Source organism: Schistocerca americana, chromosome 4 (genome assembly GCF_021461395.2).
Source record: "Schistocerca americana isolate TAMUIC-IGC-003095 chromosome 4, iqSchAmer2.1, whole genome shotgun sequence".
In the NCBI taxonomy this organism is placed as follows: domain Eukaryota; kingdom Metazoa; phylum Arthropoda; class Insecta; order Orthoptera; family Acrididae; genus Schistocerca; species Schistocerca americana.
The window spans coordinates 237,024,826-237,040,762 of NC_060122.1; the positions used below are offsets into that span (position 1 = coordinate 237,024,826).

General features: G+C 41.1%; 1 non-coding gene across 1 annotated transcript; it reads right to left on the minus strand.

Moving 5' to 3' along the window:
• Positions 1-15,623: 15,623 nt before the first annotated feature.
• On the minus strand, positions 15,624-15,730 carry LOC124614516. The gene has a single exon (XR_006979742.1). It is a non-coding gene; the product is annotated as a U6 spliceosomal RNA (small nuclear RNA).
• Between the last annotated feature and the right edge of the window lie 207 nt (positions 15,731-15,937).

Sequence of the window (15,937 nt, forward strand, 5' to 3'; positions counted from 1 at the left end):
GAGTTTCGAGGTCTGTAATCGAAAAATGAGGCATATTTTGAAAAAAAAAAAAAACGTTTTATAGTATCATGCGATATCGCGTGTTTGCACTTAGGAAACGATATAAGCGAAGTGCTACATTACAACTTTCATAAATCTTTCCCTATGCTAATTTTACTGCAAAAGAATGGTAAAGTCAGTTCTCGGTAACACGAATGTCATTGGCACGTATTTCACAATAGATACCACTTAGAGAACGAGGGACAAAAATTACATGAATCAGTTGATAGTTATAAGAAATAACATTAATGTGTAAAGATCCAGAACTTTTGCTATCACAAACTTCTTCGGTACTTGCACTGTGATCTCAGTCGTACCTCTGCGATTGGAGACAGGCAAAAGGAGAAATTTTACCAAGAACTGTTTCAATTTGGTTTTATCCCATCAGTTACTCGTGGTGAAAGAGGTCCAGTGAGCATAGAAGACTGCCAAACCTAAGCATTCGTGGAGCGGAAATTTCCACTACGCAAAGAGACCAACAGACATTCACCATAATTTTAAATAATACAGAACAGAACCGAGAAAAGCTACTTTATCAGTACGCACGAATTACATTATTAAATCTCAGCACAGACCCACATGTTTTTCTCTATCGCACTTTTCGACATTCTTGTCATACCATTGACTCTTTAGTCTGTCATCGTTGTGATCTAGCAGGATTAGGATTAATATCATCTCTCTGGCGACACAACTTGTTTATGTCTAGACAATTCTACCGGAAGACCGAGTGAGGTAGTGCCGTCCTAAGAAATGGATTCGTTGTAAGTTGGCGTTTCCACCTCCGCAAACTCAAATATTTTATAATTTCGTTACCAGACTTAAGATTTTGGTTTCAGTTTAGCGCTGGCGCAACAGATGAGGCTGAGCGACTGTATTTTGGTTTATGTAACTTGCTTATTGTTATTTGGTAGTCGCTCTATGCTGTATGCTTGACTTGGAAAAAATGAAGAACTCTGAGTTCTTTTCTATATGACTGCATGTTCCGCACATGTAATGAATAAGAATTGACGTTGAAACTTCCTGGCAGATTAAAACTGTGTGCCCGACCGAGACTCGAACTCGGGACCTTTGCCTTTCGCGGGCAAGTGCTCTACCAACTGAGCTACCGAAGCACGACTCACGCCCGGTACTCACAGCTTTACTTCTGCCAGTACCTCGTCTCCTACCTTCCAAACTTTACAGAAGCTCTCCTGCGAGGAGAGCTTCTGTAAAGTTTGGAAGGTAGGAGACGAGGTACTGGCAGAAGTAAAGCTGTGAGTACCGGGCGTGAGTCGTGCTTCGGTAGCTCAGTTGGTAGAGCACTTGCCCGCGAAAGGCAAAGGTCCCGAGTTCGAGTCTCGGTCGGGCACACAGTTTTAATCTGCCAGGAAGTTTCATATCAGCGCACACTCCGCTGCAGAGTGAAAATCTCATTCTGGAAGAATTGACGTTGTAAATTATTAATAAAGTCAAAATGGGTATTACAACGTATGGGGAAGGGGAGGGGGCTATGGGACTTAACATCTTAGGTCATCAGTCCCCTAGAACCTAACTAATCTAAGGACATCACACACAGCCATGCCCCAGGCAGGATTCGAGCCTGCGACCGTAGCAGTCCCGCGGTTCCGGACAGCAACGCCTAGAACCGCACGCTCAACGCGGCCGGCGGAGCGACCTGGAACTCTTACTTTGAAAACCTGAATACTTGGGCAAAGAATGACGAACTCACTTCGTTCTGGCAGATTCTTGATAAATTGCCGACTGAACCAACACTGGGTGAGATGATGATACTGGGAAGTGTTTGAAGAGCTATACCTTTAAAGAGGCGTTTTTACTGCAGTAGACAACCGGAGTTTGACGTCTCAGCAAATGTGTTTCGTGGTGACAGGCGTTCTGATCATATGCTAAATGCGTTCCAAGCAGGGGAAATATGTATGGATGTGCGATGAACTAGCTGAAACGACTTTCTTGCAAACGTAAGATTTAGTCCATGACAACGTTATGGAAGTAACATTCCCTACTTTGGTAAAATGTAAATGTGTGACTAGGGCCTCCCGTCTGGTAGACCGTTCGCCGGATGCATGTCTTTCGATTTGACGCCACTTCGGCGACTTGCGCGTCGATGGGGATGAAATGATGATGATAATGATGACAACACAACACCCACTCCTTGAGCGGAGAAGATCACCGACCCAGCCGGGAATCGAACCCGGGCCCTTAGGATTGACATTCTGTCGCTCTTACCACTCAGCTACCGGAGGCGGACCTCTATTTTGGTAATCCTGGTCGACAACTGTAGTTAAAGATGTAAATTAAACCAATAGCAGTTCCCATGTTTGCTTCGCAATGTTTGTTTTGAAATAATAGTGAACCAATGTTTATATCTTTTGGTCAATTTAATGTCTAGTACGAAGATCAGACCTGTGTCACCAACTAATTTGTATCAGCACAGCCAGTAACCAGCCATGTGTATTTTAGTAAGTAATGTAGACAATTTTGATGTGGAAATTATTGTTTGACCTATAAATTACATCAGCAGTGTCAATGTACAGGCCCTGTTTATTTTTTTAAGCGTTACGGAACAATTAATTGACAACACTGCCACAAGTGTTTGGTCCTCGAACTCATACTTATTATTTGTAATATAACATTTTTTTCGGTGCAAAGTCTACATTTTGTGTGTGTGTGTGTGTGTGTTGGTGTGTGTGTGTGTGTGTGTGTGTGTGTGTGTGTGTGTGTGTGTGTGTCTAAAGTAACATTGCGACTCTTAACATAAACATTACAATTTTGTGTTTCTCATGTATTTTTGTAGACATTTTATAAGATTAGTTAATATTTTGAAATTTCACAAGCATTGCAGAACAGGAGGATGGTGGACGTTGGTTGCCATTTTCTCGGATTTTTTAATTTCTCACTGCTGTCAGCAACTGAAGGCTTACAACATGAACGCTGAACAGCGGTTTAAGCTTAAACTATGGATCAATGGCCTCACACACATAACACTGCGATTTATATTTAAACCTATACTAACTAGTACGATATTTTACTGCCAAGTCTGTGGCAGATCATAACCACGAATTCGTAAGCATGCTGCCATAAGCATGTTTTTGGATCCACGTTTGTAGAGTGTTTTTGCTTCTGTTACCGTATATTTTTACACTTGAGTGTTGCGGTTTTAATTGTGATCCACCACGTATAGGAAACACCAAAAAATTAATTACAGCTTATACAGATCAATAAATAATCAATCTTGAGTCGCTCTACACTGGGAGAAAAGATTTTCATGTGACACCGTGTTAGAAATGAGCGTGTTAGTACAGATTAATGCTTTTACCAGTAGTGAATCCAAGTTCACCAAATAAATCCTTTTTCGTTTCACACAGAAATTTCTGAGAACTTTCTCACTTGCATTCACTTTAATTTTGACCATTATCAGCTTTGAGGTACTTTCATGTAAAATTTCCTGAACTTTGTCTACTTATTGGTTAGTTTTCCTGTACAAGGTCTGATATTCAACACTTCAGTACGAAACTATTCTTTTTTCTAATTTTTATAACACTTTTTCTGATGGAAATATAAATAACTTCTGAATTACGGATTTCGGACGTTTCATTATAAAACTAAAAGAAATCAAGTCTTTTACATTTTCATTTTCTAGACGAAGCTCAATACTACCGAATTTTTATTGAAATTTGAACAGTACAGTATGTCTAGTTCTTTCTGTCTTTAATAAAGGCTTTTGACCATTTCAGGAATAATCTTTGAGATGCTGCCGTTCAAAAATACTTCCTTATCCGTTGTGTATTTCTCAGATATTGGGTAGTTGCACTGAGTGTCAGTATCGGTCGGTGAATATCTGAGTTTGCTCTTCAGGGAGTTGGTTCCGTAGGTAAGATACCGGATTTGCCGTTGGATAGTGAAAGGTTCGAATCGCTGCCCAATTGTTAATCTTTTTTCATGGCTTCTCTAAATTAACAAAGGTGAATATCGGGCTTAATTATTTAAGATGTCTATGATCGATTTCCGACTTCATATTTGTGCAGGAGGTTTCATTATCACAATGTACACTTAGTATCTAACGTTACTGTCTTATACCTACATTATCTACTTGATTATTAAGTATCCTTTTCCTTTCATTGGAAGAAATATCGAATTCAGTTTCAGATCAACTGCAAAAAAGGATGCAAAGGAAATTAGGTGCACTTGGGACTGATGGTCTACCTAGCACTAAGTCATTTCTATGTGCATGTTCCAGTCTCTTAAAACGTCCGTGCTGATACTGCACTTAACTGCATTTTCCAATGCGAGGATAATGACGACGCTAATATAAAACTGGTGTTTCAATTGCAGAAATTTGCTTTCTGACGGGATACTACCGCCGAGAAAATGTTTCAGAGTCTCTAAGGTGCATCTTTTGCTGACGACAGAGGAAGTGTCCGTGATGGAAGTGCATCATTATTATTGTCTATCACATTTGCAATCCGTAAACCACCATTTGCTTGGGGAAGTAAGTTAAATCCCATACAGTGTGTTCCAAAAGTAACGATTCATTTTCATGAAACACCTTCTTAATATCGGAAGTACGTATATATACACCAACGGCATATATGAAACATTAGAAATCATTACAGTTCAACGTGTTCATCCTGCATGTCAACACAAAGAGACCATCTTCACGCTTTAGCTTGTAAAACGTCCGGCAGTAGATAGGGTGTGATGTTGTTAACAGCCTCAAAAATCTGATCACGCAGCTGATGTAGGGACTACTTTAACCGTGTAAGGGATTTCACATAATGCTACGCGCAGAAATCTAGGTTGGTCAAGTCAAGTGAGCTCAGAGCCCACGTACGTTGTGAAATTCTACCGATTTGCCATTCAGAAAATTCGAGGCTGAATTGGTCTCTAACAATGAGAGCATAATGAGGAGGAATGCCATCCTGCTAGTTTACGACAGAATTCAGAATTGTATCATACCCCAATTTCAATTCCAGGAGTAGCAAATGCATGTGAAGGTAATAGGTACCTGTAGTCGTTTGCTCTGCAGAAAGAATAATCCACACACCGCATTGCTCGTCATCCCAAGCAATACATTCAGTTCCGTGACTTTTCTCTCCCAATGTTGCAACTCATGAGGATTTTTGGCGGCCTCTAACGGACAGTTGTGATGGTTCACATAATTACATGGGTGAAACGAAGAGTGACCCAGACCGAGGGTCGTGACATGTCATCTCAGGCTAAGCCAAAAAACGGAAGTACGTGGCCCCTTTACATTGGCTTCCTCAACGCTCCAGACAGCACACTCTGATCTCGATTGTTGTCCAGAATGTTGTTCTGCTTCTGAATTTGTTGACCTGAAGCTTGTTGTTAGTTCTAGTTCATGACTCTTTTCTGGATCTTCGACGGTACGGTTCACGCACCTCCTTTAATGTTTTACCACCAAGTTTCTAGTCCGCAGCTCGTGGTGTAGTGGCTAGCGTTGCTGCCTCTGGAGCATAGGGTCCCCGGTTCGATTCCCGGACGGGTTGGGGATTTTCTCTGCCCAGGGACTGAGTGTTTGTGTTGTCCTCATCATTTCATCGTCATTCGTGGCAGTGGACAGACTTGAATGTGAAAAAAAGTAGGACTGAGTAAAAATTGGGACTTTGTACGGGGGCTGATGACCGTGACGTTGTGTAATGAAAGACACAAATGATGGTTTTCTTAGAACTGCTTCACAAACGTGCCACTTTATTAGTGCTTAGTTAATACATTGTAGGCACACACCATCTGATCGGAAGCATCCGCACAGCTATTAGTGGACATTAATAAAGTGACTAACCATCGACTTTACGATGTCTTCATCTCTGCCGGGGACTGGTGTTCCGTCAAGGAAAGAGTTACTGCAGCTGGAAACGAAGTACATGAATAATGATAACAAAACCAGCGTTTGCTTTTGGATCCGACATCACTTATTCTTTATAAAACCCACTACCAGTTTCGACACAAAATAGTGTCATCTTCAGGCACCAAGTTTAATCTGTCATCCACAGCCGTTTTCATGTGCAATGAACAGGATCGTATGCAGCGGGCCAAAAGTAACTGATATCCGAACCTCCCTTGGCAATAACAAGCCCAGCGTTGTCACACGTTTTGCTAGAAGGACAGCTGATAGAAATTTGGAACTCACGGATTATTCCTTCCGCTAATTGCCTGCGATTTTTCGCAGTAACACTCTGTAATGACGGAGCCTGTCCGCCAGTACTTGAAGCCTGCATGGTCTTGGTTCATCTGTGGTTTTACTTTCGCGTTTCCACCTCACAATCACATCACCAGCAGTAACATTAGTCACTGTCACTTGAGTGACAGATCAATTAGCCACATGTCAATCCTTCTAGTCACTGAAATCTCCAAAAGGCCGATTCCTTCTCTGCTGATAACACAATACTCAACCTCTTCTTTATACTGGCGGGTTTGTCTCTTGTGACATACAGTGCACAATATCAAATCAAATAGGAGTGATCGGATATTTTTGACTATATAGTGTACAGCAAAATATGGTCTCCTGTTAATGTGTAGGCTAAGAGCATTGGATTTCTCGGGACAAGTTTTTTGAGATTTTGCTTACACCAGTTGAGAGAAATGGTTGTTTTGATCTTCGGGTTAGCTGAGCGGAATCCACAGGTTACTGTTTTCCATGTATAAAAGTTAACGGAAAATCGATGGATGAATGGATTGGTTTAAAATTGGTGGGCGCTGAAAACAGCGTGGTCATTCTCTTCGTTACACAAGATTGTGATAGGAGGTTTTGAGTTGTTACTCATGCCAAAATGAAAAGCAGAGGCTGCAGAACTACAGCCACAGTCATAAATAATCTCACGCAAAGTCTTAAGAATATCTGTTCATTCTGTTGTCATACACTAATAGTATTGATAAAACAGCGAATGGCATTAAGATGGCTTTCTGATCGCGGAAGTAATAGCATGAGCTTACCACCCAGCATATCAAGGGCATCGTCCATGTTAACTGGGCAGGAGTAGTGACGCCCCACAGTATATCAAAAATTTCCCTACTGAAGTTTCGTCATCGCCTGAAGCTGACGGTAAGAAGCTCGGTAAGTCAGTGGTTTCCCTCGTATCAGCGTACGAAACACACGAAGTAGAAACATGGTGCACCGCATGCGGCAAAATATATGCCAGTGTCCGATACGAAGCCGATTGAGGGCCACTTCGTAACTTTTTGGGACTTTGAACGGTAGTGCGCCACGGCTGAATAATTGGTTTGACCGACTGCAGCTTGATTTTGGCCAGACCGTCTTACTTACTGAGCCAACGCTCGCTTTATTACCCGTGAAACGATAGCCTGTAGGGGAACGTTAAGACGAATTGTGATTTTTACTTGCAGGTTGCTTTCACTGCCCTTTCAGCTTTCTCATTCCCTTCAATTTCCATGTGTCCAGTGACCTTCAGGAGGTGATCGAATGGCACTGTAGTACATAACATTGTCGTTGTTGTTGTTGTTGTTGTTGTCTTCAGTCCTGAGACTGGTTTAATGCAGCTCTCCACGCTACTCTATCCTGCGCAAGCTTCATCATCTCCCAGTACCCACTGCAACCTACATCCTTCTGAATCTGCTTAGTGTATTCATCTCTTGGTCTCCCTCTACGATTTTTACCCTCCACGCTGCCCTCCGATGCTAAATTTGTGATCCTTTGATGCCTCAGAACATGTCCTACCCACCGGACCCTTCTTCTTGTCAAGTTGTGCCACAAACTCCTTTTCTCCCCAATTCTATTCAATACATCCTCATTAGTTACGTGATCTACCCATCTAATCTTCAGCATTCTTCTGTAGCACCACATTTCGAAAGCTTCTATTCTCTTCTTGTCCAAACTATTTATCGTCCATGTTTCACTTCCATACATGGCCACACTCCATACAAATACTTTCAGAAGCGACTTCCTGGCACTTAAATCTATACTCGATGTTAACAAATTTCTCTTCTTCAGAAACGCTTTCCTTGCCATTGCCAGTCTACATTTTATAACCACTCTACTTCGACCATCATCAGTTATTTTGCTCCCCAAATAGCAAAACTCCTTTACTACTTTAAGTATCTCATTTCCTAATCTAATTCCCTCAGCATCACCCGATTTAATTCGACTACATTCCATTATCTTCGTTTTGCTTTTGTTGATGTTCATCTTATATGCTCCTTTCAAGGCACTGTCCATTCCGCTCAACGACTCTTCCAAGTCCTTTGCTGTCTCTGACAGAATTACAATGTCATCGGCGAACCTCAAAGTTTTTATTTCTTCTCCATGGACTTTAATACCAACTCCGAATTTTTCTTTTGTTTCCTTTACTGCTTGCTCAAAATACAGATTGAATAACGTCGGGGAAAGGCTACAACCCTGTCTCACTCCCTTCTTAACCAATGCTTCCCTTTCATGCCCCTCGACTCTTATAACTGCCATCTGGTTTCTGTACAAACTGGAAATAGCCTTTCGCTCCCTGTATTTTACCCCTGCCACCTTTAGAATTTCAAAGAGAATATTCCAGTCAACATTGTCAAAAGCTTTCCCTAAGTCTACAAATGCTAGAAATATAAGTTTGCCTTTCCTTAATCTATTTTCTGAAATAAGTCGTAGGGTCAGTATTGCCTCACGTGTTCAAACATTTCTGCGGAATCCAAACTGATCTTCGCGGAGGTCGGCTTCTACCAGTTTTTCCATTCGTCTGTAAAGAATTCGCGTTAGTATTTTGCAGCTGTGACTTATTAAACTGATAGTTCGGTAATTTTCACAACTGTCAACACCAGCTTTCTTTGGGATTGGAATTATTATATTATTCTTGAAGTCTGATGGTATTTCGCCTGTCTCTTACATATCGCTCACCAGATGGTAGAGTTTTGTCAGGACTGGCTCTCCCAAGGCCGTCAGTAGTTCTAATGGAATGTTGTCTAGTCCCGCGGCCTTGTTTCAACTCAGGTCTTTCAGTGCTCTGTCAGACTCTTCACGCAGTATCGTGTCTCCTATTTTATTTTCATCTACATCCTCTTCCATTTCCATAATATTATCCTCAAGTACATCGCCCTTGTATAGACCCTCTATATAGTCCTTCCACCTTTCTGCTTTCCCTTCTTTGCTTAGAACTGGGTTTCCATCTGAGCTCTTGATAGTCATACAAGTGGTTCTCTTTTCTCCAAAGGTCTCCCTAATTTTCCTGTAGGCAATATCTATCTTATCCCTAGTGAGATAAGCCTCTACATCCTTACATTTGTCCTCTAGCCATCTCTGCTTACCCATTTTGCACTTCCTGTCGATCTCATTTTTGAGACGATTGTATTCGTTTTTGCCTGCTTCATTTACTGCATTTTTATATTTTCTCCTTTCATCAATTAATTTCAATATTTCTTCTGTTACCCAAGGATTTCTGCTACCCCTCGTCTTTTTATCTACTTGATCCTCTACTGCCTTCACTACTTCGTCCCTCAGAGCTACCCATTCTTCTTCTACTGTATTTCTTTCCCCCATTTCTGGCAATTGTTCCCTTATGCTCCCCCTGAAGCTCTCTGCAACCTCTGGTTCTTTCAGATTATCCAGATCCCATCTCCTCAATTTACCACCTTTTTGCAGTTTCTTCAGTTTTAATCTACAGTTCATAACCAATAGATTGTGATCAGAGTCCACATCTGCCCCTGGAAATGTCTCACAATTTAAAACTTGGTTCCTAAATCTGTGTCTTACCATTATATAATCTCTCTGATACCTAGTTCTTTTTAACAGAACAGGGATAAGAAGTTGTCTGAACTTGGTACCATACAATTCCTCAGGAACTCTTTGAGTCTTTACTATTGAATATTCAAATATAATTTGATATACATCAATTTGCAAGGCTCTCCACTTGAAGTACAGTTGACAAATTGTTCATGAAAAGATATGCTTAAGACATTTAAAACACTGGCGGGGTAGCGAAACTCTAGGAGGTGTGGTTAGACAGGCGTTTCTTATTCGTTGGTGCGGCATGCGGCGACTATACTTTTCTGCAGTTTCGTTGCGAGGTGCCAAAGTTGGTTTCGCATACTGTTCTTCAGACGGCACCACACGAAAATTTGCTTGATAGCCCGCACAGCTCTAACAACAGAGAGTCAGCGCAGACAAAATCTTCCCTTTACTAAGAAATACTACTTGCTCCCGTGCCTTCTCGACCTCTCACAGCTCTGCATAGTACACAAAGAAGTGTCTTGGTATGCGGATTTAATTGATAAAGTCAGAGAATTAACACTACACAACACTGTCTCTTGCTTTGGTTACTTGATTAGGACCACCTTGTGCTCGAGAAACTGAACCTACTACCGTTATCGACAATCCTAGGGAACAATCCTCCTGACGGTCAGTCACTTAGTGGTCACCTTCGACCATACTGTTCCGACCTTCACGAAGTTCGTCAGTGGCGATACAGAATCATGAAAAATTTCTAAAAAATACTTTTAAATAGTCGGTTATGAAGGTGAATGTTTTTCGAAAGTTGAACGAATAGATTCGAAGCTTTTTTTTTATTGAATTAGGCTTAGATGAAAATCGTAAAACAGAAATATCCAACTAAAACTTGCGTGAGTAATGTCCATTAACTCTCAACACTGTTTCGTTAGCCGTTCACTGTAAACAAACTGCCTGGCCCGTTTCTGATCTGCCATTGCCTTAAACAATTTCAAATGGCAAGTTTTTGAACAATAGTAATGTCACATCTCAGCAGTCTTCTGTAGCGAATTCACAGGTCTATGGAAATCCGAAACTGAAAAAAAAAAAATAATAATAATAATATGAAATAACGTATGTACCGCTTATAATGGTCACCCAATCGTTGATATTCCTATATTCGCACTATATCACTCCAATATACAAAGCTTCTTAGCACTTGATGTGGAGTATTGGGTTGGCGCCATTAAATTGTATTGTTGTAGTAGTTGTTGCTGCTGCTGCTGCTGCTGCTGCTGGCTGATTCACTGCAGTATCTTGATGTTAATGTTGGCTCTATATGTATTCGTCTAGGGGTAAAAAGATGAGGTCCAGTGTTGTTGATGTGCTTGTTGATAAATAATGCACGACAGCATAAGTGAACTTCAACTATTTATTGACATGGTAGCCATCGTAACTCCGCCGACCACCTAAAGACGTTGTCACAATACAGAGTAACACTTCTTTTACAACATCTTTGCATTGTTTTTCCATATAAGGCAATAACATACACACTTTACAAAAGTTATATCAAGACTGAGCTGACGTGGCTTCTTGCTGCTTGTATGTATAACCTCGTCAAAGAACTACTAAGAAGAGATGTGGTTTATAAGTCAGGCATCCATCTGTTATCGTAATTTGTGCAAAAAAGTTATTAATTTACATCGAGTGACATAATTTAACAGGTCGTTAAAATGACAGACGGATTTGTGAACTTGTCAGAACAATTCTTTGTAGCAGAAAGGCCATTCTTCAAAGGTACATCTATTGACTTCTCTAATTTGCATACATAAGTAAATAACGTGAATTATTAAAAATTACAGTGGTTCTCGTTTAAAATAGGTGTGTTTATGTGAGTAGTGAGTGGAAACAGTCCTAATGAATAAACAGGTTCCACTGGGTAATTTTTATTCAAAGAGATCCAAAATACGTAAGTTGACCAATATTATTCATATTTTATATTAATTATTTCAATTGAATATAGTGTTTTTACATAATGATATTTGTTGTATCAGTGTTCAAGTGATGTTAACTTTTGTGTGGGTCAGTTATTAATTATATTTTAATTGGTTGACTGTTTATGTAGACATGTTATTCTATCATTGCTAACATACACAATTACTTTTCTATTATCATAATTCCTAGTTAAACTGGTTGAATTAGGAGGGTATCGCATACTTCGTTATAATAAAGCCTTTAATATGTTCCGTTACACGCTGCAGAATTTTGTGAATTACGACATTCACCACAAGGAATGTTGACGATCATAATTCATACTTTATTGAATGTCATCTTGGTTACTACGGATTTTCGTCGCTCGCCAGCGCCGAGAATGGTACTAGCGGCGCACCTAGCAGCACCGCGTGAACAATGCGCCCGGAACTGCGCGGTTCGCAGCGGGGATGATTTTATTACTGCAGTAGCAGTCCAGCTGATGCAGCTAGCGTCCACGGCTTGACGTGCGGTATAGAGATCAATAGCTCTGGGCACATCCTGCCCGCTAAATTATTCCGACCACCGTCGAGCGTGGCCGAAGCACCAGAATGGCCACATACCCCACCCTGGCATATCCAATTAACGCCGGCCGGCGTATGAACCCGCCGCTGCTACCTGTCATGCCCGCTGGCGCAGATTGGGCCCCGATCCTAACAGCCTGCGAGGGGGAGAGCTGCGAGATTAATGGCACCCAATTATTGCAAAACATTGTTCTGTAATATCTAACTATGCTTTCTGAGGGCCATCGAAAGATACTCCAACCCTCCGTTTTTGTATCTTCATTTGTTCTCCACAGTAGTGAGACATGCCAATTCCACAGAACTTGAACTGGAAGTATCACATTACTGACCTTCTCAAACTGTTAAGTTCAGATAATTTTACTCTTCGTATAATTGCTAGTCTTGGAAACAACAAAACAGCCTTCGCACGTATTTTGCATATTTCCACTGAATAATGTCTTATGGAACAGTGGGAACAATATCCGGAGTTCATCTGCGAGTAGTCGTGTAGGTACATCTTCAGGGAGTGAGGCATTTTAAATGCACTGCTACAATACAGATACACTAAGGTGACAAAAGGTCATGGTATATCGATATGCAGACATGCAGATGGCGATACTATAGCGTTTACAAAGTATAAAAGGGCAGTGCATGGTCGGAGTCGTCATTTGTACTCAGATGACTGATATGCCGACGTAATTAACGCCCCACTACGGCAATTAACTGACTTTCCATGAGCAGTGGTAGACACATGGGACATTCCATTTCGGGAATCATTAGGGAATTCAGTAGTCCGAGATCCACAGAGTCAAGAGTGTGCAGAGAATACCACATTTCAGGCATTATCTCTCACCACGGAAAACACAGTGGCAGACGGCCTTCACTTAACGACCGACAACAGTAGAGTTTGCATGGAATTGTTAGTGTTAATAGACAAGCAATACTACGTGAAATAACCGCAGACATCAATGTGGGACGCATGTCGTACGTATCCGCTAGAGCAGTTCGGTGAAATTTGGTGTTAATGGCCCATCGCTGCAGACGACCGCCGCGATTGCCTTTGCTAATAGCAGCACCTCTCCTCGGCTCGTGACCATATCGGTTGGACGTTAGACGACTGGAAAACCGTGGCCTGGTCCGATGAGTCCAGATTTCGGTTTGTAAGAGCTGATGGTAGGGTTTGAGTGTGGCGCAAACGCAACAAAATCATAGAATGAAGTTGTCAACAAGGCACGGTGTATGTTGACTGGATAAATGTTCAGATACTTTGAGACCATTTGCAGCTATTCGTGGACTTAATGTTCGCAGACAACAATCGAATTTTTGTGCATGACAACGCGTCATGTCACCGGGAGACAATTGTTCGCATCTGATTCAAGGAACATTCTGGACAGTTCGAGGGAATGATTTGACCACTCAGATCGCCTAACATGAATCTCACCGACTATTTATCGGAAATAATCGAGAAATCAGCTAGTGCACAAACTACTGCGCCGTTAACTCTTTCGCAATTACGGACGGCTATAGAGGCAGCATGGCTCAATACTTCTGCAGGGGACTTACAACGACTTGTTGAGCAGTCCATCCCACGTTGAGCTGCTGCACTATTCCGGGCGGAAGGAGATGGTCTGACAAGATATTAGGAGATATCCTATCACTCTTCTTACCTCAGTTTATTCACGAATGAAATTGGCCATAAATCATAAGGAGGACAGTGATGTTCATACTTACAGCAGCAGAGAAAAGAATGACCCTTATTATCCAGTAACAAAATTGTTGTTTCAGAAAGGCGTTCAGTATGCATCTACACCACTTTTTATCATTTTTAGCATTTAGCAAGTAATATAGAATATCTGATAGCAAAGTAAGTTTTAAATGTAACCTAAAGTCATTTCTCCTCGACAAGTCCTCGTATACCTGGGACTATTTTCTATTTAAAAACAGGTAGCCTGTAAAAGTAAACCTTGTTTCTTTTTAAATATAATTACGGAAGTAGTACTAAAAATAATTTGTTATTAATGTTAAGTGTAGTAATGTATAAATGTACTACAAATTAAAATAATTGCTCCGATCAATGATGTAACTAACCTACTAAATAAAACCACTCCTGCCGTATTTATGGCGCATAAATGCTAGATGCGCAAAAGCTAATGCGTAGCTCTACATTCTGAAATCAATTTTGTGTCTTGTTGTGCCAGTTGTCTTGGCGATTTCAAAAGCGCCCTTAATTAGCCTGTCGTTGGGATCTGCATCAAAATCACATTTATTTCCTAATATTTGCCTCTAATTGTCATGGCTTAATTTACTGAATCTATCCTTGCCCAGCAACTTACCTACTTATTCTAAAAAAGTTAGCATATATCCGTCACATAGTCATATTAGTAAGGGGACAGTAATATGTTCTTTATTTAGTAGCAGAGATGTGTTTCACGCTCGCGTAGATGAACAAGTGCTCATACCTCTCAAGGTATGCACATGTTGACCATGTTTATTCGATATTTTTTCCCTAGGTTTACTCCATACTACCACCCATACAAATATAGAAAGCAAAGAGCCCTCAGGAGAAGAGATTTGCTTCACAGTTGCTTAAGGTTTGCATTTTAGAGCCCATGTTTACTAGACTTTCTTGCTTCGAAGTATCGTTCCTCTCATATCCCTGAATTCTGACTATTCCTGCTGGGGATTATTGAAAGATCCAGCCTCTGTACATCAAATCCATCACTGTCAAAGAATCTTTAAAGACAAGTGCACCGCTGTGAAGAAAGTGTTCTTTTGCAGGAGAGGTCTTGCACAATTAATGAGTTGTGAAGAAGCGGCCTAGAATCTGACAGTTATTACTGTACAATAATGAAGGTAGACAATAAGAAATATTCCCATGTTGTCCCAGAAAACACTGGAAGTCAACAATATAATACTATACTCGACTTGTGATACAGGTCGACCTGCTTAAGTCAACGATTTTACTTGAGGTGCACTAAGAATCGTTGCCAGCATACCACCTAATTGACATACAGAACAAATGATTTTGTTTCTAAAATTGTGTAAACGTTACTGATAGAAACCTTCTTGGAAAATCAAAACTGTGAGCCACGCCGCGACTCGAACCTGGGACCCTTACCTTTTGTGGGGAAATACTGTACCAACTGAGTTACCCAAGAAAAACTCACGGCCTATCCTCACAGCTTAACATTCGCCATTGCGACATCTCCTACCTTCCAAACTCGACGGAAGTGCTAGTACAAAACTTGCAAGGCTAGCACTCCTGGAAGAATTGATACTCCGGAGACACGACTTAGCCAAACCTCGCAGCGGATTGTGAGCTAATATGAAACTTCCTGGAAGATTAAAACACTGTGCTGGACTGGGCCTTTCGAGTTCTAGTGATCTACAGATCTTAAATTAACTATGGCTTCATTATTTTGTGTGTTTTTCTTTCGCAAGGGCCATGCTAATTTTGTATGTGTCGTTCCAGTTTTACGATATGTACCGTAGGAGCGAGTACGCCCAGCCAGCTACCCTAGCACGGTGCAGTAGTCAATGTACTAGGTATCCGTGGTAACTCTGTTGTATGTAGCAGTAGTAATAGCAGTAGAAAATTCCTGGTGGTGGCTCTTGGTGGTAGAAAAGTCCCTGTTGTGACTTTATTCACTTACCGTATTATGTTGATATGAATGCTCTATCGTAATGTTCTGCGGACAGACAGTGGGAA